We start from the raw sequence: 24,937 nt of genomic DNA on the forward strand, positions 1-24,937 counted from the left end.
GCTAACATGCTGAAAACAAGGCTGTGCTTGCTTATTGTCTGACAATGGATTACTAGTTTTTAAAACTTTTCATGGGCATAATTTCTTAGATGTTCTTTTTGCTAGGAATGTCTTCTTTCTTCCTCTGTAATAAATTTTATGTGTATGATACATATATAGCCCTTGCTTGATGCTGTCCTGTTAAAGGCTATCATGAAAATAATCTGTAATTCATCTGCTAGAGAGTGTTTTTGCGTGGAGAAATCAAGGTGTAGAAATTATGAATCCGAAGTGAACAGGGATTAGAAATCCTCATTTCTAGGTCCTTCCTTTAACCATTGCATCAGTAATATTGCATTACATCAATAATATTCTCCACTTCTGGCTGGTTTACTTATGAAATAATGCAGCTCTGTGGCTTTCAGTAGTTCTTATCACAACGGATAGTAGCAGGGGTAGAGTCAGAAGTCGTTTTGTTTGTGCTGGATTTGGAACAGGGTAGAAGAAAAGTTAGAGCAATGGGCACTATAAAACATCACAGGTTTTAGGCACTGCACAGGCAAATTAAAGCACCCCCACTCTATAGCTTTAAGATGGCTGCAAAAGGGGTCTGGGCAGAGTGAGTGCGTATAGGAGGGCTGATCATCCCTGTGACCCACACAGAGCTGTTGTGGTGAAGGGGCCCCAGAAACTTCTCTATTGTGTCTTTGGGGTCATTGTTGTGCTTAGTCTTGTTGGGAATATCCAGTCTGTTTCCTTTCCAGTCTGTGGAAGGATTAAACCTACTCAGAGAAACCAGGAGGAAAGCAGGTCCCATAACATGGTATGTAGTGTACACATGGTGCCATAGCCAGCCATCAGGGCTACCACGGGTCCCAAGAGTGTGCTGACAGCACTCCAAGGCAGGCATTACCAAAGCACTCCCGAGAGCTGGCACCCCACATCCATGCCACTGCCATCAGGGTTGGCCTGCAACACCTGCTGGCCACAGGGGAACTTTTGAAAAAGAACGGATGTTGTCAAACATATCTTAGAGCCTTGGTGGGGCTGCGAAGGTGGGCTGAGAGCTTTGGGGCTGGGTTCAAAGCATTGGGTCCCACCAGCCCTGCAAAGTGTGTCCCTGTTGGAACTCTATGAGCCAGGATGCATTTGAAAGTTTTTCTTTTTTTCCCAGAACCACAGGGGGTTAAACCCAATCTGATTGCAATATCAACAGATAAGCTAAAACATGGCCGATTTAGCCCTGAGCCCAACCAGAAAGCTAACACTATCCAGAGGCCCAGGTGCAGGCAACGAGCTTCTTGGACCCTTCCCTCTCTCCTTTTCCCAATCCTCCTCTGTCTATGGGTATTGGGGTTTCTTTTTGCTACTCTCAGTAGACAAATCTAATTAAAGCAATTAAAAACTTAGTAGTGACATTCAGAAAGGTGAAAAATATGTGAGATTGTGACCGAGCTTCTGACTTTTTTAGTGATAATTTTAGAAATCTCCTTGGCTTTATCATAAAAGTTCAGATTCACACATCCAAGTGGCTCTTTGGACATTGAAATGTACTATACACATGGAAATAATTTAATTCAGAAGAATCTGACTGCTGCTACCTGGCCCTTTTTTTGCTTATTTTTAGTCAGTCTATAGAGAATTTAGAAGCCTATTACTATACAGTTAGAAATAATAGACAGGATTGTTCTTCAGTTTTCCTCATGTGCGTTGAGGCATCAATCTAAGCTATGTCCAGGCTTTTTTTTATCTCTTATTTTTTTAACCTGGATTTAAGCCCTGATGATTGTTGCTTTCATACAGCAACATCCTTCAGTGTTGTAACACAGTACATCCTATGGATTACATCCTAAAGAATTTCTGGGTGTTTATTCTTTTTGGGGGCAGGGATCATGAATTTGCAACTCTTCTAGTGAATTTTATATAAACTTGTTAATTAGCTGGACAACTCTCCCGATTTTAGATACATCCAGTAATCGGTCCTGATACAAAACCCCAGATAATGCTTTGAGAATTTGGGCACAGTGTGACTTCAGATGGAAGCATCTGCTACCTCATCTAATCTATAGTGTATTTGTATGTGTGACAGTCAATGGTTACTGAGCTTTGTTTCAGAGCTGGCCTTATTTTGGGGTAATATCTGTAATACCTGGAGATTCAACATATTATTTCAGTACAAAAAGTGTTATATGAAATTACCCAAGTTAATAAGGCCAAATTCTTTTGAAAATGAAGTTTTGTTACTCATGTAACGATCACTAAGAGCAAAAGTCATCTTGTTACAGTCGAATTAACACACTCCAACTTCACATGTCAGAAAGAAAAACACACTGTGCCAATTTGAGTACCTGCCACCTGAAGGCTCTGAGATTTTAGGCCCATTGAATCTTAATCAAAAAGACCTGGGGAACACCTGAGACAAAAGCTAGTTGGCAAATTCATCCCTGCTGTCATTAGGCATTTATTTGTGCCCACGTAACCTGGCCAAGAGAGGGAATACAGGCTGTGGGTGCTGTTGTAGGCAATGCATTCCCATGGAGGAAGCTTGGGGCGACTACTGTGTGTACTTTGTGCCTAAACCAGAGGTGTGAGTTCTCTCACCTAATCTTTATATTTTAATGAGAAAGGAGGGAGTGAGAAGCCCTGAGCAGGGGGCCATGGCTGGCTCCCTCCGGCTGTGAAATGTTTGTGTCCCTGGTGTCTGTCTTCTCACCAGGGGTAGAACGGGTGGAAGGGCCTCTCCTTTTCATTTAAGAAAGGGTTACAGGGCCATGCTGCCGAAAGAGCTGCACCAGGGGCTGAAAGCCCTGAGAGAGGTTTGGGTCAAGTTAGGTTGCTTTGGGAGGGTTTGGATCTCTGAAGATGTTTTGTTTTCATTCCTTGAATTAAAATTTAATTTAAGTAATTGAAATACATAATCCATCTCTGAGGAATGCTGTCTTAATCTTGTCTCTCAGAAGAAAAAGCAGGATTTTCAAATTTTATCTGTTACTGATCAGCTGTATGAGCTTACGCCAGTCCTCTAACCCCTTTGAGCCTTTGTGTCACCTTATCTCATCCTGGCTTTATCTACCCTTACTATGGAGATTTCAAGCAGTTTGTCCTTTGCAACGTGACAGTTCAGTGCTCAACACTAAGGATGCTTGACTGCAGCTGTGGAGCTAAGTTAGTAATACACTTTAAAATAATGAAAAACCATCTTGAAAATCCTCTTGCTTACCTCCCCCACCCCTGAAAAATAAAAAGGAAAGAGCCAGGAGTTTCATTTAGTGTGTTTCAGCATAGTAATTACCCATATAGGTCCAATTACATCTCATATTAAAAAAAAAGTAGAAGCAAATATAAGGAACTGTAACAAAATGACAAAAAGCGAGAGAAGAAAAGTTAGATGGGAGCAGGGTGGAGAGAACAAGAATCCAGCGTTAATAGAGACAAATAACAAATAACTGAAACTCTGAATCCAGGCACCAACGTTTTCATCACCTGGAAACGGTCAGAGCATCACCACTGTGATTTTTGGACATTCATACAGTACGAGGTTCTGTTGAGTGAGCCCTGATTCCCTAGGTCCCCCTGCAATGATTACTTCTTTAAAAGCTTTTAAACTTCAGACTTCACCTTTGTTGTAATATGAAGACTTTTGAAATCTGTGGTTATTTTGGACAATTTTCATTTTCTGGTCTATTCTATTACAAAACAGTCTACGCCCTATTTATTCTATGTCTCCCAAAAACCCACAGTAATTAATTGCTGTAGCGCATGGTTGTGGTGGCCCAATGGCCGGACACGATCAGCTGAGAAAGCAGGGCTGGTTGTGCACCAACTGCGGCACCCGCCCACCACTGACCACAGTAACCTTTTTGGGAAAAGTCACTTCCATCAGCCGGGCCACTACAGGGCAGTGGCCGCAAGGCAGCAAAACACCGCTTGGAATAATTCTTTGCAGATGCCAGGAACCGGAAGTTTCAGGGAGAAAAATGAAAGCCATTCAGTCTTCCAGTGACACAAGCCTTTGATATCACAAAGTCATTTGGACAGAGAGCTCCGAGGTCAAGAAGGCACGTAAAGATTGGTGATTATTGAAATACTATATCAGCAAAGTGTGGCAAGCTATTAAAAGAAACTGTAGCTTTTATGATTGTGTTGCTGGAGCTTCCCCAGGGCTATTTGCATTTGATATTGAGTTAAGCATAACTTATTTAGTCCCAGCATTCCAGAAAACATTTTGATGTCAGCTACTGAAGGAAAGTAAACACATGGAGGAGGAAACACTACTGATCCCAAACAGATAAAAATATTGTAATTTAATTCTGTGAACCCATGCATGTTAGAGCATTAAGAAAGAGGAATTTTTAAAAGGTTGATTGGACTTAAAAGACTTGGTTGATAGAGGTATTTAGTCACTGTGCAGCTGGGGGAGGGAGGATGGACAAACAGAAATGATTTATCACCCAGAGTATATGCTACGCCCCGACAAAGCATGAATGCAGTTTTCTGTAGACAACATTTTCATCTAGAGCAGATTTTATGCACATGTGTGATTCTCATCTAATGCTGTGGACTTGTGTGTATGTTGGGCCAAACTATTTGCTTAGCTGGGCTCTTTGCCCAGTGGATGTTCTGATGGTTGGTGACAGGGATTTTCCTGCCCTGTAGTAAGCCATTAGAAGTCTTTGGGACTGTAATTTAGGAATAGCTCTATTGGTCTGGATTTTTGGTCACTAAGTGAAGAGTTCAAAATCTGATTTAGAGGCTGATAATATCTGCACAGATACTATCTCACAGCTCAGTAGCTCCAGTGCAGGAGTCATGCTTATTTATTTCTGTAAGAAGCTGCCAGTAAATCCATTGGGGAATTCTGCTCATGGGTTCTCTGTGCCCTCAGAATAACACTGCAGACCTGAGGAAATTGCAGGTATAAATGTAAGATCAGGTGTGGTTTTCTTTGATTTGCCAGAAATTACTGCTTTTCTCAGAGTGAGGAAGTGGGAGAGCTGAAACCTCAAAGTCAAGTACGGCTCAGCCCCCATAACACAGGGGAGACACCTCAGCAACAGCTCCTTGCAGAGGGTTTTTCCATGCCGTCTTGACTGTGCTTGGATTCTTAGATTTTTTTTTTTGTTTCTTTAAAGGTGTTTTTAGGTGGGAGGTTAGCACTTAATAGGTTTGTTTAAGTACTGCAGAATAAAGGGTCAAGGATTATAGCAGAACTAGCATAATGTTACAGCTACTATCACTATGCAGATGTTATCTGTCCAGAGATACCATCCAAGATGCTATCCATACTTCCTGCTGCCTTGCTCTGACCAGGTCTATTAATGTCACTTTTTCTGGACCTAGGCAAGATGCCAGCCCTTCCATTTCCTTTTATCTCAACAGAAGACAAGGTATATAAGATTGTGAAGACCAGACTTTGGTGCTTCTCTTGGTTAGCGTAGTTTACAGTTCAGTGACCTCATATTGCTGATAAAGTTTTTCACTCAAAATGTGGAATTCTACATTTCTGTGTTCTGAATAAGAAAGATTTTCAGCATGAGATGTAGAGGAAGAAAACTTCCTCGCCATCCTCTCCTTGCTATGCAATTTTTGTCCTAACATTTTCACTGCAAAGACATTATTCATTACCACAGGAATATCCCAGCTCTGCAGGTTACATATTAATGACCAGTTCTCCCAGACAGAGGATCATATTTCATTTAGAATTGCAAATGTTATGTCTGCTAGTTACCAAACACACCACATAGGATTTAGCAACTAAGACTTTATTTGCATGTTCTCTGTCTAAAACCATACTAGTTAATACAAAGATTTCCCACAGATGTTTGGGTTTTTTTACCTTAATTACTCAGCCTTACATACTTGTCCTAATTCCTGACATGTTTAATAAGATTATTCTGGATTCTAAATTCTCTACTTCGTAATTTGTAAGTTACCACTTCATTGCACTTTTAGACTGTCTTTAACAACTATTAGTCTTTTACTCAGGAATAAAACTACTGCATTTTGCATGTTGTGAAGACAGATTTGAAGCTTTTTGGGACCCATAACTAAAAAAAAAAATAAAAGGCTTGTGTTGTTGACTACTTGTCTTGAGGAGAATAATCCGTGGCTTAAAAAAAATAAAGGATAAATGTGCTTTACCTAGAAGCCAGACAGAAAAAAAAATACATTAATTTAGTAGAAGAACCTAAGTTTGAAGGACTAGATGAAGCCAAGTCAGATTTAAGAAGATCAGAACATAAATGCCTTACTGCATCAGGCCAGTCTATTGTGCCCAGTACTGCCTCAGACAATAGGAGATGTCATTTGGTGCGAGCACATGAGCATGCCTACTCTCTGCAATTCATTCCCCTTGTACTCTCTCTGCATCCAGAATTTTCACATTATGGATGCTAGAGGTACATCCCTGCCTCTTTCCTTTAACCTCTGCTTATGACCATGTTGTCCACGTATTTGTCTAATCGTATTTGGAACTGCTGGCTCTATAATCTCCTGTGGCAACAAATTCCAGAGTTTCACTACTCATGGTGCAAAGAAAGAGAAGTCTTGCCTGTTTTAAACTGATCTTCTCATAATTTTAGCAAAAGCTCCCAAATCTGATACAGCAGGATTTGGCAAACACGAGTTCTTCATCCAGTTTGCCTGCTGCTCTTACGATTTTCTAAATGTCTCTCTGGGGGAAGGTATTCTGTAGCAGAATTAGAGATGTTCACCCAGGAGAGTCCATGCACTTTTTCTGCCTTCCAGGGGTGATAATGTGGCCCTGCTTTTCAGCTGTACAAATCACCTTTCTGCTCAGCATTGTTGAAAAGGCTGTTTTAATTGATGTTTGTACCACAGCTGGCCTGGTGGGTGACACGCGGAGCGGAGTGAGGACACTGCCGGCTCCTGCCAGGCTCCCTCCCGGCCCCAGAGTGCCCCAAATCTGCCCCCTGTTCTCCAGGCCAAGCAGAGTCTGGCAGCCAGCCAGGGAAATCTTCTTATGTAGGTGATACTCACTAGGGGAGCATTTGAGGGGTGCATTTTAGTTTTATTTAAAAGCTCTGGTTTCTACTGCCATGGATTTACATGTATAAAAGCCCCACATGTAACACATAGTGATATAGGAGCTTTCCAAATGTTTTCTCAACACTTCTGCTTCTACTCTCCATACTCTTCATTTTGTCTTTCTCTTCTTCCCTCTTCTTTCCACTGGAAGAGGATGATGTCTCTTTGCACAAGACATTAGTGTGTCTGCGCCAGTGTTTGCAAGCAGTATGCAGTAAAACTTTTTAACTGTGATGCAATTCAGTCAAGAAATAACAGACAAAACCCAAAGGCTGAGACCAGCACCAGAGCTAGAGGTTTGATATTAAATACATTGCCACTTTTTCTTTCTAATATTTTCAAGTAGGAAATAAATCTCCTTTCTGTTGAAAGATAGTTCTGCCTTTGAAGATAGAATAACGTTTACATAAATGTTAAGGTCTTCTTTAATGTAGCTTTCATTATCTCCTGTGTTCCTCCTGTCTCTGAAAGACCAAGTGACTGATGTCAAGATCAAGGGAGTCAATCAATGTAGATACACTCCAGGACCCAGATAGGATATAAATCACCCTTACTCCTAACCACAGTAGACACCTAACTGAAGGACAGTTTACATATTCGCTGTCCTTGCGGGGGAGGCTAAATTTCCCAGTCACTTACCTCACGGGAACCCCTCATTCATTAACCAATTGGGGTGCTTAGTATCACCTATCAAATAGGCTAATCAAAGTTTGAGAGAAACCAGCTCTTGACCATTTCTTGCCCTTTGAGCACTCCAGGGCCACCTCTCGCCCCTAGACTTTTATCTAATTAAAGTTAAAGAGGGGAAAATTAATCCATGGAAGAAAATGAGATAACAGCCACCGTAGCAGACCATCCTAGATTCTGGTTTGGCTTTCATCTATTGCTACCTGACAATTAACTCTTCAGCGACACAGGAACCCCATTTTATGGGGGAGCAGGATCTGTCCCTTCACACAACAATGGATGTTATGTCTTCATCTTTCCCCACTCTATGTTGCAGTTCCTCTACTTGTAATGGGTGTGGGTGAATTAAAAAGGTCATCCTTTACTCTCCTTCTCTCAAGCTTGACTTAGTGCTGTTTTCACTTGCAGAATACAAAAGTGAAAACTGTAATTTATTACAGTACTAGCAATTCAAGATGTTTTGCTTGGATCCTGTGCTTGCAATTGGTTACCAACATTCCAGCCTTTCTTGCTTTTGTTGGCTACTAGTTTCTAACCCTCAATTTCATTCTCTAAATCTGTGTTTAAAAAGACATTTCACAGCACGGGGTTGTGGGATTTTTTACCTTGGAAAAAAATTGTGGAGTGTCCCCTTTGTAGATTCACTGCAAATTTTTTTGTACTATTTGTGTTTGGTGTTCTTTTGTTTTAAATTCTTTCCTTTTTCTTGAACCATCTGATTATAATACTTCTGAAGCCCAAAGGATCTTCCTTTATGATCACTTGAATTTTTCAACAGCTGAAACTTCGGCACTGTGAATATCAGAAATAAGTTATCTCTGGCAACACTGCAGTCGTTAGCTGCACAGTGAATGGAGAGACTTACATTTTATGGGGCGCCTGGGAGCCCTGGGCTGAGGCCGTGCAGCAGCGAGCCCAGCTCCTCCGGCAACACCTGCCAGCAGTGAGTCTGGGTGCGTGGGGCAGCTCCGACACGCCGCCCTCGCCGGCATTTTGGGTTGTGGTGCACCGAGCGAGCAACAGCGACAAAGTTGAGTTTTCTTTTCCAAAATACTCTGATAAATTGAAGGCTGGATTTGTATTTCTAGCATCTTTAGCAGGAAGCGTTGGATTATGAAGTCTGTGGGACAGGCACATATGGCCAAAATTAGAAGTGCTGAGGAAATCCCACTTCTAATCTACAGTGTCTCAGTGTTGTACCTTGCACCTTGAGGCACTCCAAGGTGGGTAAGTCAAAGTCACCCCACTTGGACTCCTTTCTAGAGAACGAGGACAGGAGTAATTATTACATATTTACACTACTTTGAAATGGGCACTGTTACTAGTTTGGGTTTTGGTGGTGTGTTATTTTGTTGTATTTTTTCTTTAAGCCTACAAAGCCCATGTGTATCTATAGCACCATAGCCAGCAGTAGATATTAAATATCTTACAAGACTAACTTCAATATTGTCAGTACGCAGTTGCTAGCACTTAATAATGGGCATTCTGTAACATAGTTAATTACTTGCAAATGGAAGTTGTGAAAGATAGTAGGGTTCAAACCTTTCCATTTAAATGGAAAAGAAGCCCCAAGCAAGCTTCCAAAGCTCTTCCAAACTTTGGGAAAATTTTAGTCCATATCAATGTCTGAACTAATATCTGACCTTTCCTTTAGCTACCCGAACTAATCCATCAGACCTACAATTTAGAACTATGACCTGCAGCTGTTTGGTTGTGGAAGGGACATTGGTAGGATTTTAAAGAGGGTGAAGTGAGGCAGTGAAAATGAGATGTGGTAATCCCCCTGTATTAAAAGGTATTTGGCACAGGGTGGGAAGGAGCTGGGACTTCTGCTTGCTCCCCCCTCCCAGGCAGCAGTTGGGGGACAGAGGCGCTTCCTGGGCTCCTGCCTGCTCCGTGCCCCGCATGGAGGCAGGCAGCAGTGAGGTGTCTGCCCTGTCCCTCCCACAGCCCCACTGCCAGCACAGGGAGCTCACGAGCACCCAGTTAAACTCAGATATCAATTAATACCAGCTGCTTTGCTCTGCAGGGTGGACAGGACCTGCTAGAAACTGGAAAATCTGTAATCAGGGAAATATGCTAGAGAGAACAATTCTGCACTGGTAGGGTGATAAGCTGCAAGTTGTAACAGGTCTTTTCCATCTCTAATTTTTGCATATTTAATTTATATAGGGCACTGAAAACTTAAATTGTAGCAAACTTTGGTCACTATCCACAAGAGACAGATTTGATCCAGTGACCCAAAGGCGAAAGGTTCTGTATTCCATTAGCAACCCCCTACAAATGCAGTCCCTCACTGAGGTTTTTATATCTATAACTACATACAATTAACCTTTACAAGTTACGTGGTAACATTTTCAGTCTCCTAATTCTGAGTCATTTCATAAGCAAAGAGAAACTCGAGTTTGTCTTAGAGATAAAAACAGAACTTCTTCAACATTTCATTGTTAGATATTTAGGAATACAATTATTTTTGAAAGAAGGGGAGAAGGAAAGCAGGTTGGATTGTGACTCAGTGTGTTTTGGAGTGTCTAAAAGGCATTGCCCTAGGACAACACATTAGTCACCACTCCTGCACTTTTCCCACCCTCTCCTGTGACTGACTGCAAGAAAAAAAATCTTCTCTCCCCCTTAATGGCAATTTAACATCTTCTAGTCTATTACCCACTGGAATGTCCCTTGGAATTCCACCCAGGATCCAGAAGTTAAGATAGTCTTGATCTTCATACTAGTGAAACTTGTAAGCAGGATGAAAGTATTTCTGTACATATTTTTTGAGCATGCACAAAAATGTATACAGGCTAAGAAGACATAATGCTATTTAATTTCTATTAAAGGAAAAAATGTGGAAATAACCAAAAATAAGCTACATAAAATAGCAGTTGGAGGTCAGTATTCATGTCAGAGGTGGTCTTGTTCTATTATTTTTCCTTTTTTCCTTTACCTACAAGCCAAACACCACTAAGCCAGAAACCACCAACCAGTACGGTCTCACAGTAACAAGATATTAATAGCCCATGGAAAAATCAACATATAATTTTATATTATGGTACTTACTACAGTCCCTGGTTTGGGCTTTTTTTTTTTTTTTGTTCTGACTTAACTGTAACATGAAAAAAGGCAGTGGAGTGACATGCAAAAATAAGTGCTCTTTTTATTTTGTAATATATTCAAAATATTGTTGGTAATTTATTACAGAAAGCTAGGAATTTTACATACAAATTCTAGTGTTGTTGCTTCTTTTTTGAACAAACCTATCATCCTTTAACACACAGAGAAGTATATAATAATCCTTAGAGTCTATGAAATGACTTTGAGATTGTGACACATCTCGTACCTCCTGAGGGGGCTGTCTGTGGGCCTGCGGTCTCCACAATTTCTTATATAGGCCCATGAGCTCTTTGCTGTTGTTGGTGGTTTTGCATACATAAGTAAACACACAGATATTTTCATTAGATACCAGAGAACACACTTGCATTGCTTGCATGGACCTTTGAGGAAGCGGCCCACATACTTACAGGCAAGTAGGCATCTTCAAAATAGCTTCCGGAGCACTTTTGGTGGTTTTACTTAAACTGACTTCACAGAATTTCGTATACTTTGTAATAGCCAAAGACTTGAACGGGGTTGAAGCATGTCTAATGCTTAATTTGTCCTTCATTTCTGCGTGTGATTTGTTGTTCCCTGCCACGTATTTTACCGTTGTTCCTTCTTGCACAGATTTCCTTTGGCGTCAATGAATTGGAATCGCCTATTGCTACATTTCCTAATGCTTTTTGTATCTCCTAATCCTCATATGTGGGCCCCAATTTCTTTTTTTCTTTTAAAATTATATTGGTCAATGTCTTGATGTCAAAATGCCAAATTCAGCACCAATAAAGGAATTTTCTGGTTAACAACTGGAAAAGGCCTTAATCCGCATTTGACTAACTGGGTCTCCCTGAATGCAAACAGCTTTGCAAACTTTCAGTCTGTGTCTTTCAGCCATTGCCTCTTGGAAGGACTGAAGCTGGTTCCAAAGGGCAAAGTTCTTCCCTGATTTCAGGAGTATTAAAATAGCAGGAAAAAAAACATCAAGCAAAAGAGAAAGAATAGAGAGACAGCTCCTCCAAAAACTCTCCCTCCAGCAATAAAAAGTGAGCTTGAAAGGAAGAATCCACTCAGCAGATGGGATTTAGAGGACAAGAAGTTATACGTATAACACCATTCTCCCAGGCCCGCCAAAAGCTGCTCTCAGCATGCAAAGGTAAAGCTTTAGGTCAGAGCAGAAATGTCAGAACTTTTAAAGAATTCTGGGTACTCCAAATGATGCCGTGGAGCCTGAGGTAAGGGGAACGCTGACTGGGGCTGAATTGCAGGCTTGCTCCTGGGGTTCCTTGGGTCTTAAGGATGCTTTGCTGCTGTTTGTATTCTGATTCTAAGCCGAGATTAGACACTTGGGAAAACAGTGTGTTAATCTACTCCACAGTGACTCGCACTGGTCACCAGACTGGACTGAAGTTCTGCTGAAAAGCTTTAAAACTAGGCAACAATATTGGAAGCAGAGCCAAACCAGCAGTGTTATTTCTAAGGCTGTGGGCTCCGTTCCAAAACTACTGTCTCCTTTACTCAAGCAGCTTAGTCTTCAAAAGAGGTCCATTTAATACTAAAAGTTACCATTATTTGGGGGTCAGTAAATCTTTTAAGTGATAAACCACAAAGTGCCCCATGAATTGATCTACTTCATGTTGTCATGGAGTTTGTCATCTTCTTTTTTTCCACATACCCAAGTATTTCATTCTGCTTTCTTCTCTAAACTTGGAGGATTTGTGTTTCTCCCTCTCCCAAGATAGTTATCGTTGGCCAGTGCATCAAACAACTTCTTCTAGTGAACTCCAGCCACAGAACAAATATACTACCTACCAAACCAAAGGCGCCCCTCTTCAAATCACAGTCTCATTTGGCAGCCAGGTCCTCTCATACCATTATACACGGAGCAAACTATAAATCTTTTGCCTTGGACACTGCTCACTGCCTCAAGCGCGTAAAACTAGCTATTACAACAATTTAAGTAAAATGATCAACTGCTAGAAAGGGACTGTGCTGTAGGTGTAACACATTTCAGAGATAGCTTCATAGAGCTCCATCTTTTATTCTTCAAAATTCAACAGCTTCCCTCTAGCAAACTTGAAGCCCTTTCTTTTTTTGTATCTGCTGATGTCTTTTTTGGTTTTTTTTGGTTGTGTTTTTTTTGTTTGTTTGTTTGGTTGGTTTTTTTGTCCCTTGCTTTTCTTCTTTTTTGCTTTGTTGTTTGTTTTTGGTTCTTTTTTTTTGGTTTGTTTTTTTTCTTTCTTTGCCTGTGTGGTCTATTGCATTCCTTGTGAGCTCACAAACATACCTTACCATTTGCAGGAACCATCACCACAAATGATCCTGTGTAAGGAAGAACCTCACCATTGATGCCTTATGTAAAATGTAGATTTGAAAAAGCCAGATGAAATTCAGATGTATCGAGATGAAAATCTTACTGCATTGTCATAGGACTTTACTACTGTATGGTTTTGTCTTCAGTTTAGCTTAAAAGGATTTCTGGATGCTGTTGAAGATGTGGGGAAGCAGTAACTCCTAACAACTCCTCAGTGTAAACTGCCTGAAGAGATGTACATAGAAAGGTTCTTATTTGCAAATATGGTGTTTTGTCAATGGTGTATTACTGCTATTTTGTAGGGACTATGGACTTACACTGCTGTAATTTGGAAGAATTTGGTTGTGAATGGGATAGACTTTGTCTGTAAATACAACTCCCAAACTCCACCAGAACTACAGGAAACATTACATTAACTGAACTGTCACACAAATACAGCAAAGCTGACACTATTAAGGCAGTGTAATTTCTTGAAGTCCTGCAAATCAGCAAGTGAGCCTGTATCTCCTTTGACAAACTTGACACAATGAAAATAGCTTGTTAGCAGAAATACCTTGCTCGCTTATCTAGGTGGACACTATATTGGCTTCATATTACATCACTGCAAAACTTTACTATGCTGTAGTAGCAGCTCTTTGCATTAAAACAGAAAAAATAATGCTAAAACACCAGGTTGCAATTGAATGTGAAATGTAAACAAAGCAGAGCATCGTGTCGAGGCACGGCGGCTCACCCTCCCTGCTTGCGGGTTCCCTCTGACAGCAGTACGGAGGTACCTGGCCAAAGTGATAGAGGGTAAGCATTTACCCGACCCGTACTGCCATGCTTACGGGGGATCAGGATTAAAACAGGTGCAAAATGAAGAAGATATTAAATATTTCAAATCTAGATTACTAAACCAAAAAGCGATTCTTACTTTTGCTTTGACCACGGGTAGTACATTGTCACACTAGTGGGTGATAGGCAGATTTTAAAGACGTGTTTTAGTATGGCCATTTGAAATACTCTTTAAAAGAAGTATATCATACAATGTACGTACTACAATTATAGCACATATAGAGCAAATGTATTCTAAATCATTGAGACAAATCTTAGCACGATACTTGCTGACATGGGCATAAATAAAAATGTACCTGAAGGTGTTATTACTCCACTTTCATATCCTCACCCCCCTGTGCATGCAATTTAGTAGCACAAAAGTAACTTCAGAGGAGATGTTTTTCAAGTAATCTGGAGCTTCTGGATTTCTGAAAATCAGGCTTCTAAAACGTGGGATTCTTTCCACACGTCCTTCTGGAAAGTTCATTCTTCCTAATTTAAAAACCACCGCAGCAGCAGCAGCAGCCTTATGGGTATGCAGGATAGCCCTTCTGTGTGTCTCTCCTCCTCACAGTTTGTCATTTTTGGACTTGAATAGCGCAGCCTGCTCTTGCCTGACTCCTCAGCATGATTTTTTTCCCTATGCCCAGCCTTTCCAGAATCACACCACAGAAGCCAATATAGTATTCCTTTTTCTGTGGGGTGGGGGAGGTAGGGGGCAAGGGGAATGTTCTCCACAAACTCCACCCTAGTAAGTTTTTCTTGGAGTTCCTCAGGTTTCTTTTAAGTAGAGCTGTCGTCAACGCTTGCTAAGTTACAACACCCTAAAGACTTGGCCAGTGAGTTATAATACACGTTTTCTATAAGTCATGCAAAGACACACGCATGCTGCTTGTAACGCTTACGTCTACCTTCATGCACACACCTAAATACCTACAGGTATATACACAAAATACAAAATGCATCAAAATGTACAGTGGTGAAGGCAATTCTTGTGCAATGCTCTTTTTGAAATTCTTTGGTCAAGAAGCATGTAACTATATGAACTGGTATAAGGGAAGATGGGAGCGTATATGCACACCTGTTAAGTAAGTGGTAAGTAGTGTCATCTAGTGGTTAGCTCAAAGCTAAATGGGACAGGAGCTGTAATTCAGTATATAGTAACAAAATTTTTCATTCTTGCATTGCTGCACTGTGCAACTTAGAGGTAATAATTTTTATTTCTTTGTATCTCATTGATTCAGCTAGAAAACAGAGGGGAAAGTTGGAGAACCACACACTGAAATATCCGAAATCTGTAAAATGTGCTCAGATGAACACTTTCCTTTTTTGCATCCTATCCCATCCAATATGTCCCTCTGATGGCACAGACCTCCGGAAAGCATATTCATAGACCTTCTGCCCACCTTCTTCTATACCGGGTAGCTTGAAAACTACTGTTGCAGGACACTGTCACACTTCCATATAGAAAAGCATATTAATTTACTGTTGAAACTTATCGTAACTGAAGTTCATTCAGTTTCCATAAATGACAGAATAGACAAGTCTTTCTAAGTGTAGTAATTCTTTAGAAGATGGAACTAATTTCATTAAAACCTGGTTCTTATTCTTTCCTCTTCTGACAACATGACCGTTAGAAATTATGTTATCATATAGTCTAAAGTACTCTTTACTATCACTTCTGAATACAGGAAAACATGGCCTTGAGCACTTGATTTCAAGTGAAGGAAGTGGTGGTGTTAAGCACATACTTAAAGCTAAGTGTGTGATTAATTTCTCTGTAGATTTGGGGTTTATAATGTGAATGAATTACTGTAATCTGCCTATCTGCTCTTAAATTTTTCTCTGAAGACTTAAAGCTGTAATTTGCAGGTATTTCTTATATGAAATTCACTGTACGGTGTTAACATAAAAGCTAACTTATTCCTGGATGCAACATTATTGGTATGATTATTTGCTTTGGAATAGTAATTAGTTTCATCCATTTTAGTTTTATCTGTTAAAATTACAGAAACTAAAATCAGCGGAAACGGCTGAATGAAGGGCTAACCATATTAGAACGGAGCAGTTACAAACAGGACTTTTCCAGCTGTCCTTGCTAACAGGCAACTCTAAAATAACAGCAATACGTGGATTAAGTTTCTGCTAACAAAGCTGATTTCTGACCAGAAGGCTAGAGTATTCTTTTTCATCTATTAAGCCCCGAAAGTGACAGTTCTTCTTCATATCCCTAATATTTCCTTTTCAGCTCACCAAGGCCAAAATGTCGTCTTCTCTTGTAAAACAAAAAATCAAAGCCAAATGGTTAAAATGCAAAGTTTTGGTTAAACAAACAGTCAGTATTTCGGTGGTTTTATCTGCAGCCTGCAGAGCAACTAAACAAAGCCAAGATATTGTCCATCTCTTTGACAGACAAAGAGCCTCAGAGGTCCAGAATGACATGCCCGGGGCTGGCACGTGATTAGAGTAATTAAATTAAATAGCAGGAAACATGTTTTCCATATGCCATTGCCTGGCCACACACAAACTGTAACAGTAAATCTTTTATATTACATCAGTTCAGGGAAATGTATAACCATTTTAAAAATGCGTGATGCCCACAAAAATAAAGGGAATATAGTAGCACACTCGCCAGGCTCCCTGGCTTTGGTCATTGGCCTGAAATGCCAAACAAGTTAATTCCTTATTTATTTATTTTTAAAGCTGCAGCTCAAAATGCCCTGAGCATGTGACCATTCAGGAAGCATTACTGAGTTTGCACTGGATGGTAGTGCTGACACTCTGCTTCAGAGGAAAAAAATAAAATCCTTGTAGTAAAGTCAAGAGAAACACCTTGGGTATCTTACAAACTGAGATCCTAACATATTTCTGTCAGTCTTTTGCAATAGTCAGGCCCTCCAAACATGTATTAAATAGGAATTTCTGTTTCAATTCTGTTCTCCACAGCAAAATGAACTCAAATTACTTTGTCTTCTTGACCAGTTGTTAGAAAACACAGCAGGATTATCCATGCCATAATACAGTCAGAATTACTTGTCAGTGGGATCGTCGGTCATCCTTGAATTTACTTGTCAGTGCACTATTAAGATCAACTAGAACACTTGCTAATCTATTTCTGACTCATCTTTCAGTGGTTGATGATGCCAATTTAAATCACTAGTATTTCTGTTTTGGTATGTCTTTGTACAATAGGGAAAAGATTGAAAATCAGTTTGGAAGGAATTGTTAGTCAGTGAGGTCACTGATTTAAATGTCCAGTCCTTGAGATTTTTAGATGACATACAGGAACATTTCCTATAAATGATAAATTCTGAAGACTGCAAAATGCTCTTAACATGGAGAGAGTTAAGTATTTGGGGAAAACCATCCCAGCACATGAAAACCTATCCATGAAAGTAAGTTAAAAACGTATCTCACTGTTTTCTGGTAAAACATACACTGGATAATTTCATAAGCATTTTAGATATTCCATCATCACTTTATCTCCTTGACCCAGAATAGTCTGTTAAGAAACAACAGAAACTTCAGTGCTCCTGACTTCAGGTCCAGCACTGAAGTACAGTACTAAGTTTGATAATAATTGAACAAAATCAAAGTACAAGCTTCCAGCTGGAAAAATAAACATCAATTTATCTTTAAAGTAGTCTAACAAAGCTGATAGAACATTGATATTCTTGGCTCATTATTTAGCAGTCATAATATTTCTCAAGCTGTTGAAGTGAGATTCAAGATGTAGTCTGTATGGAGAATGACTTTTTCCTTCCACTCCATTGAATATTTTCTTTGCTAACTAATGTCCATTGATCAGGAAAACTTGTGTTTAACAGCAAGTCTAAAACAGAGGAGACAACAACGTCAGGAAAGTAAAAATAATTCATGTTGGTAGTAGCTGATAGAGGTTTTTTTTTAACAACGTTTCTTTAACTGTCTGAACTCTTCTATTCACTGAACGGATCAGTGCATTTCGACTTAAATTGTTCAGCCTGACCTTTCTATAGAATAGTTTAAAAAGATCAGTTAGAAAGGAAAAGCAGTTAATCCCTTGCCACCATCTTGTCTTCTGAGAACCAAGACAATAGAGAAGGTTCAGGCAGAAATGTGAAGCCTCTGGCTGAAGTAACGTTGTCATCCTCAGGAGGGGACGGAGCTGCTCTCCAAGCCTGGGAGGGCTCTCAAGCCTAACTGCAAGGTGCGCTGTAAGACATTTTACGGCTGGTGCTTTGCCTCCTCTGCCTCCCCTCACCATCACATCCCACAGCAGTGCCGGAGCGAGGACGACAGCTCTCCGTCTGCTCGCCCTGCTCCCCAGCTGGCCTTGGCCTCCAGCCGCTGTCCCTTCCCTGCCAGGAGCCAAGCCCACCACGGGGTGGCCAGCTGCGTGTGAAGCAGCAGTACCTGAAGGCTCACAGCCCTTCCCAAGGGAATCTCTTATGCCTTCTGTTTGCCAGAAATGGGGCAAATCTAGCGAGCTTGGCAAAGGAGCAGGTACACCAGGGACGCTCACATGATGGCCACGGGAGGGAGAAGAGGCTGTGGAAGCTTCTGGTGAGGAGTTCTTTGCTGAAGGGGAGAAACACTGTGGTGGCTTTGGGCATAATTGCTCTTCTGATTTTGCAAAATCTGTTCTCGGAAAGCACCTCAGCCTTTCACCTTCTGGTGCTGCTCCAGCATTACCCATTTCAGGGACACAAGCTACGTGCTGTGCGGAGCCTCCATCCCTGTGAACCACCGCAGCCACTTCAGCGACACAGTGGAGATTTAGCCTATAGAGAGAACTTGGTAGCATTTCTTTGCTATTGTAATGCTGTCGTGTACTTAGACCTATGAAAGCACATGAAATGCAGCCCAGTGGCTTCTGCCAGTGCTAAAAAAAGTAATTCAGTTTTGGCCCCGGTGATGCCCTTGGTGAATTACTCAGACCAAAGGACTTTGACAGTTTTGTTTTTCCTGTTCTTGTCCCTATTCCTTGTTCCAAACACCTGCAGTAAGCCCTGAGGACCTCCACCAGCACAGCACCTCTCAGAAGCTATGCAACACGGGGATCGCGTACAGCAGCAGTAGTGAGCGGCAGCTCTCCATTGCTGATGCAACAGCACTGTGCTGGTGATCTGCGGAGAAGGCAATTGCTGAGGAGTGGGTCTGTTTTTCATAGGGGTCAAGCTGTGAGACAGTTATTTCCTAGCTGCTTCTTTTGCACAGAGCATCTCAGCTGTGTGGTCAGCTGCAGGGCTACAGTCTCCTGGTTTTGTTAGGCCTGAACTGTTGGTTCCATGGATGAAGTTTGTAACACAGAAGAGAAAAAATATGTAGATATTGGTCCTTCTTGACATAATTTACTGTTGCATTTACAGGATTGTGCAGGTTTAATGTAACTAACCTCAGGGGGATTGTCCCCTCCCTTTCTGACTTGCCAAATCCTCCTTCATTTCTAAACCCCCTCACCTAAAAAGTCTTTTTTTTTTTTTCCCTCCTTTTCAATACTTAGCATTCATACTAAAACAGAGGAAAGAAAAAATAGAAAATACCAGCACTACACGAATAATAACTTGCTGTGCATCAAACATTTACTGCCCTGTCTTGTGATTTCCTTAGCTGAAGTAATCAGGCAGAAGAGCAGGTAGACACAGTAGAGCTGATCCTGGTAAGAAGATGTAAAGAACTTCCAAAAATTTTTCTTTTCTAATACACCTAACCCACTCTGAGTACCTGTCTGTAAGTTAATATTCAGCCTTTGGCAATGACACTAAATACGCAGCTGGCAGTGACAGTAAGAAAGAGAACCAAAAACTGAATTCCTTCTGTCATTGACAATTTCACAGCTTCCTTTCAGGCTTAAATGCTCCACTTCACTACGACCTCTAGGACAGGGTGACAAAATCTACGAAGGGTAAATTGTGAAACTGCCGCTCTGTGGTGACCATCTGCAGCTCACTTTTATGACAGCAGCTTCACAAACACTGTGGGTATGGCGTCCCACCAGACTGAACCCACTGCCTCTTCTCTGACTGTGTGCTTCATGTCAACCGATTTCATGGCCTGAAAGCATCTTGGTGGTCAATGGCCATGGGAACCACTTGCCAGTGAAACCGGGCAAGGCTTGAGAGTGCAGCTACTGGATTGCTCACAGAGCTGGACCCAGATGGAGCTGGGAACGAGCATGGGCTTCACTGTGCCAGCTGTGAAACTCCTCCTGGTCAGCTCATCCCTGATGGAGCTTCTTACCAAATTACAGATTCTTGCATGGAAGCAGAACTTCAAAATGAAACCGAGTTCAGGTGCTGTGAGTCTTTTTCTTTCATTAAAAGCTGCAGGGAAAGGGCCAGTGAGGTGAAAGAAAGGATTACTTCTTCTACAGGAGGGTCCAAGCTACTATAATAGTGACATATAATAGTATCTAACTTGAAAGCAGCTGTTTGAAATCCAGCTTCTCGCAGAGCACTGGGGAAAATGCACAGCCTTCTTGGTTAGTGCATTATCCAGCAACATGGATAAGTAACAGTCCTCACGCTCAGTCTCAATTTCTTGCTGCAGGAATGAATGTTGCTCCTGTCCCTTTTTTGCTTGCTGGTCCTGTGCTGCCTGTCTTTGTGTTCTCAGAGCCTGCCTGAGAAGGGATGGAGACTCTCATGAAAAAACTTATTCCCACAGAACGAAGGATAATGCTGCAGGTATTTCAGCTGAAACACTGGCATCCTTAGTGAGGCCCAACCAGCAGAAATGGCCAAATCAGACCTACTGAAGACAGGTGTCCCTGGGCTGAGCTTGTGATGATGGCAGCTGTATTCAGCACTGCCATTTTCATTTTTCTGTCAGAAACACTATCAGAGTAGCTTTGAAGCTCTCTGTACAAAGTCAGTAGCTTCAGAAAACTGAAATCTATGCAGAAACTAATGGGAAAATGTGATGAAAGACCTGTAAAAGTTTAGATAAATGGTGATAACCAGAAGTTCTAGACAGCAAGGAAGAAGTCAAGGGATGTGCTTGTTGGGCTTGGGAGCTTTTGATGACCGAAGGTAAGGTGTCCAAATGGATCAAAATGGGTGAGAAATGAGGGAAACCTGGTCATCGCCTGTCCCTAAGCTGAGTGACAGAGACATGCTCTCTGATGTGCAGTAACTCTTCAACTTGTATTTTCAGTAAAGGAAGATCTAGGAGAGCAAGACTCTGGTCAGCTCTGGTCTCCAGAAGCAGCTGCTCCAGAAGCAGCTGGTCTCGGTTGCTATCCCTCTGCGCACAGGGGGAGAGCATTTCCCAACAGTGTGTCTGCCCTGGGCTTCATCTGCGTCTCTTTGATAGCAGATCTGCTTTAAAAATCTGCAAGCTACCACCTAAAAACTACCATGGTGTCCTTCTTGATGGGAGCAAAAGAAAAAGACTAAGCAAAGAGCTGGAGACTGAATCTGCCACGCTTCACTAGCTGCTCCACAGAGAACCTAAGCAAAGCCTTCTTAAGCCCTTGCCATCGCCGCCTTGCTGCAGTCTCATAGCTATAATTTGCACAAGACCCTTTGCTGAGGAAATGCAGGCAGTATGAAGCGAAAGAGCTCCTTGGTCTCCTGGGGATTGAAAGGTCACGGGCCAGAACATGAGAGGAGACAGATTATGCCCTGCTTTCTGCATTACAGCACCTATGTCTCAAAGGCATTCAGGCTGAGCTGCTCTTCCAGGGCATTAAACAACAGACCTTTATGAAGGTTTAGCCAGCAGTACACTGTGGTGTGATTTTTTTCAGCCTCATATAGTAAGGGAAGGAGGAAAATGAAAACTTATGTGTGTGTGTGTGTGTGTGTGTGTGTGTGTGTGTACATGTGTCTGACAGAGAGACATTCAGAGGTCAAAACAGAATTCTTCCAAAAATTAAGCGTTTAAGGCAGCAGCTTTCCAAGAACACATAATACTCTTCAACGACAATAATAATAAAAGCCTGTGCTGTCCGATACAGGAAATGATAAATTGCCCAATGGTATGAAAGTAGAATCATCTGACTGTCAAAATGTGAAGCGGTAATTATTGGGAACTGGATTTACAGACTTCCGAGTCATGCCAGTCATGTACCCCTGATGAAGGAATTCTGCCCAGTGTTGCCCCAGCGGTCTCCTTACATGGCGCTTTCTCTGAAAAAAGGGACTGGTAACAAAAGTACTGAGGTGCTACACAGTAAGTATCTGAAGGAGGAAAAGCAACCTAAAAAATCTTGGAAGAAAAAATAGAAGCGGTATCAACATTATTCTGTGCAGGTACCAGTGAAATGAAATAATTTTGTCATGTTGCAATGCCACATGGTCGGTCAGACAACTCAGTTCCTGACTTACGTGATAAAGTAAGTCTTATTGCCTTCTGTAACTGAAAATTTACAATAGGAGACACCAACAAAAATAGAAATCTCCTTGGCAATCATTAAGAAAGTAGATTTGGTACTTTCTGAAAAAAGGGATCATTTTCAAATCCAATTGGGAAACAATAATTATTTGTAATTATTCTCATTATTATGCACTTTTGCATAGAATTGGCACTAAAAAAAAGAATTATTTTTCCTGTAGCATAATTTTTAAAGACCATGGTTAGACACTTTAATAGAGATGCACATGCCCTTAAGAGATGACAGAAAGCTGGCTAAATATTCAGATGGTGCATCCCCTCACACAGCCGAACAAAAAATTTTCACAAAACAAATCCAACTATGCAGGCCTCTTCCCCCTCGCTCCATGCAGACAGTCTATGGCTCAGGTCTGATCTCAGAAATCACAGTGCCAGTTTGCATTATGGAGGGGTTGTACTGGGACCGTGCACTTAGAGACTTGAGGAAGGGCAGAAAGGCACAAGGTCAGGGCCTCTCTTGCTGGCTGCATAGTTAAAGGAGACAACTAAGGTAGCCTACAAAACAAAAAAAAAAGGTCAATCGAGCTAGTATACATAAGACTGTGGCTGCAACCTCATTTACGAGGGAGAAGAGGCGGTGGAAGGTTTATGTGGAGGTCTGACATCATTGTTCAAAACTTACATTTCCATCTACCCTGCCCTTCACAGCATTTCTCAAGGCCAAAAATATTGTAATGTGCTACCACCTTGGAAGGACCAAGTGTGCCAAGGGGTACTTGTAACAGCGTATCTTCCAACCACCCGCCCTTGTATTTCAGGGCTGCGTACTGTTAAGAGTCAATACAGTTACTTCAAGGCAGCTACGGAAAGTAAAGTAAAACAAATGCAACAAAGGCTCCACAGCCAGATTCAAAACATCTCATTTAATCAGCTAGTTAAGGCACTGAATCACTTACAAGTAGATGGTCTGGCAAAACAATTCTAAGGAATAAGGCCCCCGTGTAGTCATCAGAGAAAATTAGACTTTGCTGCATGATTTTAAAGTCCTACTCTAGCACCCCTTTAACTCTCAGCAGCTGACAAACTAACCTGGAGGGGGGGGGTGGTGGTGGTGTCTCCAGTAGCTGGGCACAGGTAGGCAGGGAGGTTACCCTGTATGGATGGGCTAGATGAGTTACGGGACCGGAATCACAATAAGCAGAAGGAGTGTGACAGCGAACAGGGACCAGACACCAGGCAGCGCCTGAAGGATGCTGCCTCCCAGTCCTGTCTGTGTGCGTGAGTGAGCGGCCAAGAAACCCAGCTTTGCCACCGGCTATGCAGTTTGGGCTGATTGTATTTTTTGCCTTTAAGTTTAAATCCAAATTAGGCTGAATTAGAAGAGAAAAAACACAAATGCAAAGCACAAAGTCCACCGAATGCAAAGTACTGTGTCTACCAAATAGAGTGGTAAAACTCCACAAAAATCACTGGGATTATTGCTCTAGTGCAGAGAAGATAATTTTATCCAGGCTGCTCTTCTTCTGTTTGCCCAAACAGCAACTCCGTGTATGATGTTCTAAGCTATATTCTTCCACTGAGAAATGAGGCACAGCAGCCCTGCTACCACCCAGATGATGGGAACTGCATAAGGAAATCAGAAACTAAACAAATAAATGAAAAGCAAACAAACATTTCCTAACTGGATAAGTAGGACGTGCTGCTAGTGGGACAGAATACAATAAGGAAATTAACTTGGCTTAGCTAATTTTGGCTGCAAATTGTGAAGTGTTCATAAGGGGGAGAAATAAGTAAACATTTTTAGATTGGTGCTTGGGACTAATGTTCATAGATTTTTACCTCAGAATGCCAGTGAAGATAAAAACAGGGTAGAATTGGCTTAAGTAACATGGAGCAAGTCTTAGCGATCCCAGTGATAATGAAGATGGCATGAAGACAGTGCACAAATGAATGGCTGAATAGGAAGGATGAGTGGTGGTAGTGTCCGGAGTGCTCCTGCTTTGCTGAGGCATTCAGCTTTTAATCCTGTTTTCTTAATGCCAGAAGATGAAAACAGGTTAACGTTACTGTATCTACATTCCAGTAATGTGTGCCTGTCTTGGGTATGTAAGTGTTATGAAGCATTTTCCCTCATTTAGTAGTAATTACTTCTAAATTGGCGGCTATATAGACTTTAATTTTTGGACAACAGGACAGAATAAGTATCTGTTGTTCAAAAAAAAAAAAGAGGTGTACATGATTCCTGGAAAAAGATAAGGCCAGTGAAATGTATTAAATTATGATTATTTTCTTCATTAGTGGTGCTTTGATGCACGGTAAACAAATAATTTAGAAAAAATCTAGGTGTAGCCTCCAAAACAGGGATATTGTAAATTGAAAACATTTATGGCTGCTCTTCTAATTCCAACATGAATATTTAAACAAAAGGCATCTCAATTAAACCCCTGTTGAAAGCGTGATTTACTTATAGACACGAGATTTTAAATACATAATAAACAATAGGGCAAGCAGTATAGTGTTCTACTGTTAATGCTAGTTTTAAGCTAAAACTTGAATTTTTATCTAATTTTTTGGTGTGTATTACTGACGAAACATTACTTTGCTATGATATCAGTGAAAATAATTGAATTTGATTTATGGAAATATTTATTCTTACATACTTATGTTGTTGAAAGCATTTGA

At 41.2% G+C, this 24,937-nt stretch overlaps 1 protein-coding gene across 16 annotated transcripts in view; it reads right to left on the bottom strand.

Annotated features, from left to right (window-relative positions):
- Window positions 1–24,937, bottom strand: part of HDAC9 (histone deacetylase 9) — a 499,199-nt gene that overhangs the window by 170,212 nt on the left and 304,050 nt on the right. The window lies entirely within an intron of this gene.

The sequence above is a fragment of the Opisthocomus hoazin genome, chromosome 4, assembly GCF_030867145.1.
Source record: "Opisthocomus hoazin isolate bOpiHoa1 chromosome 4, bOpiHoa1.hap1, whole genome shotgun sequence".
In the NCBI taxonomy this organism is placed as follows: domain Eukaryota; kingdom Metazoa; phylum Chordata; class Aves; order Opisthocomiformes; family Opisthocomidae; genus Opisthocomus; species Opisthocomus hoazin.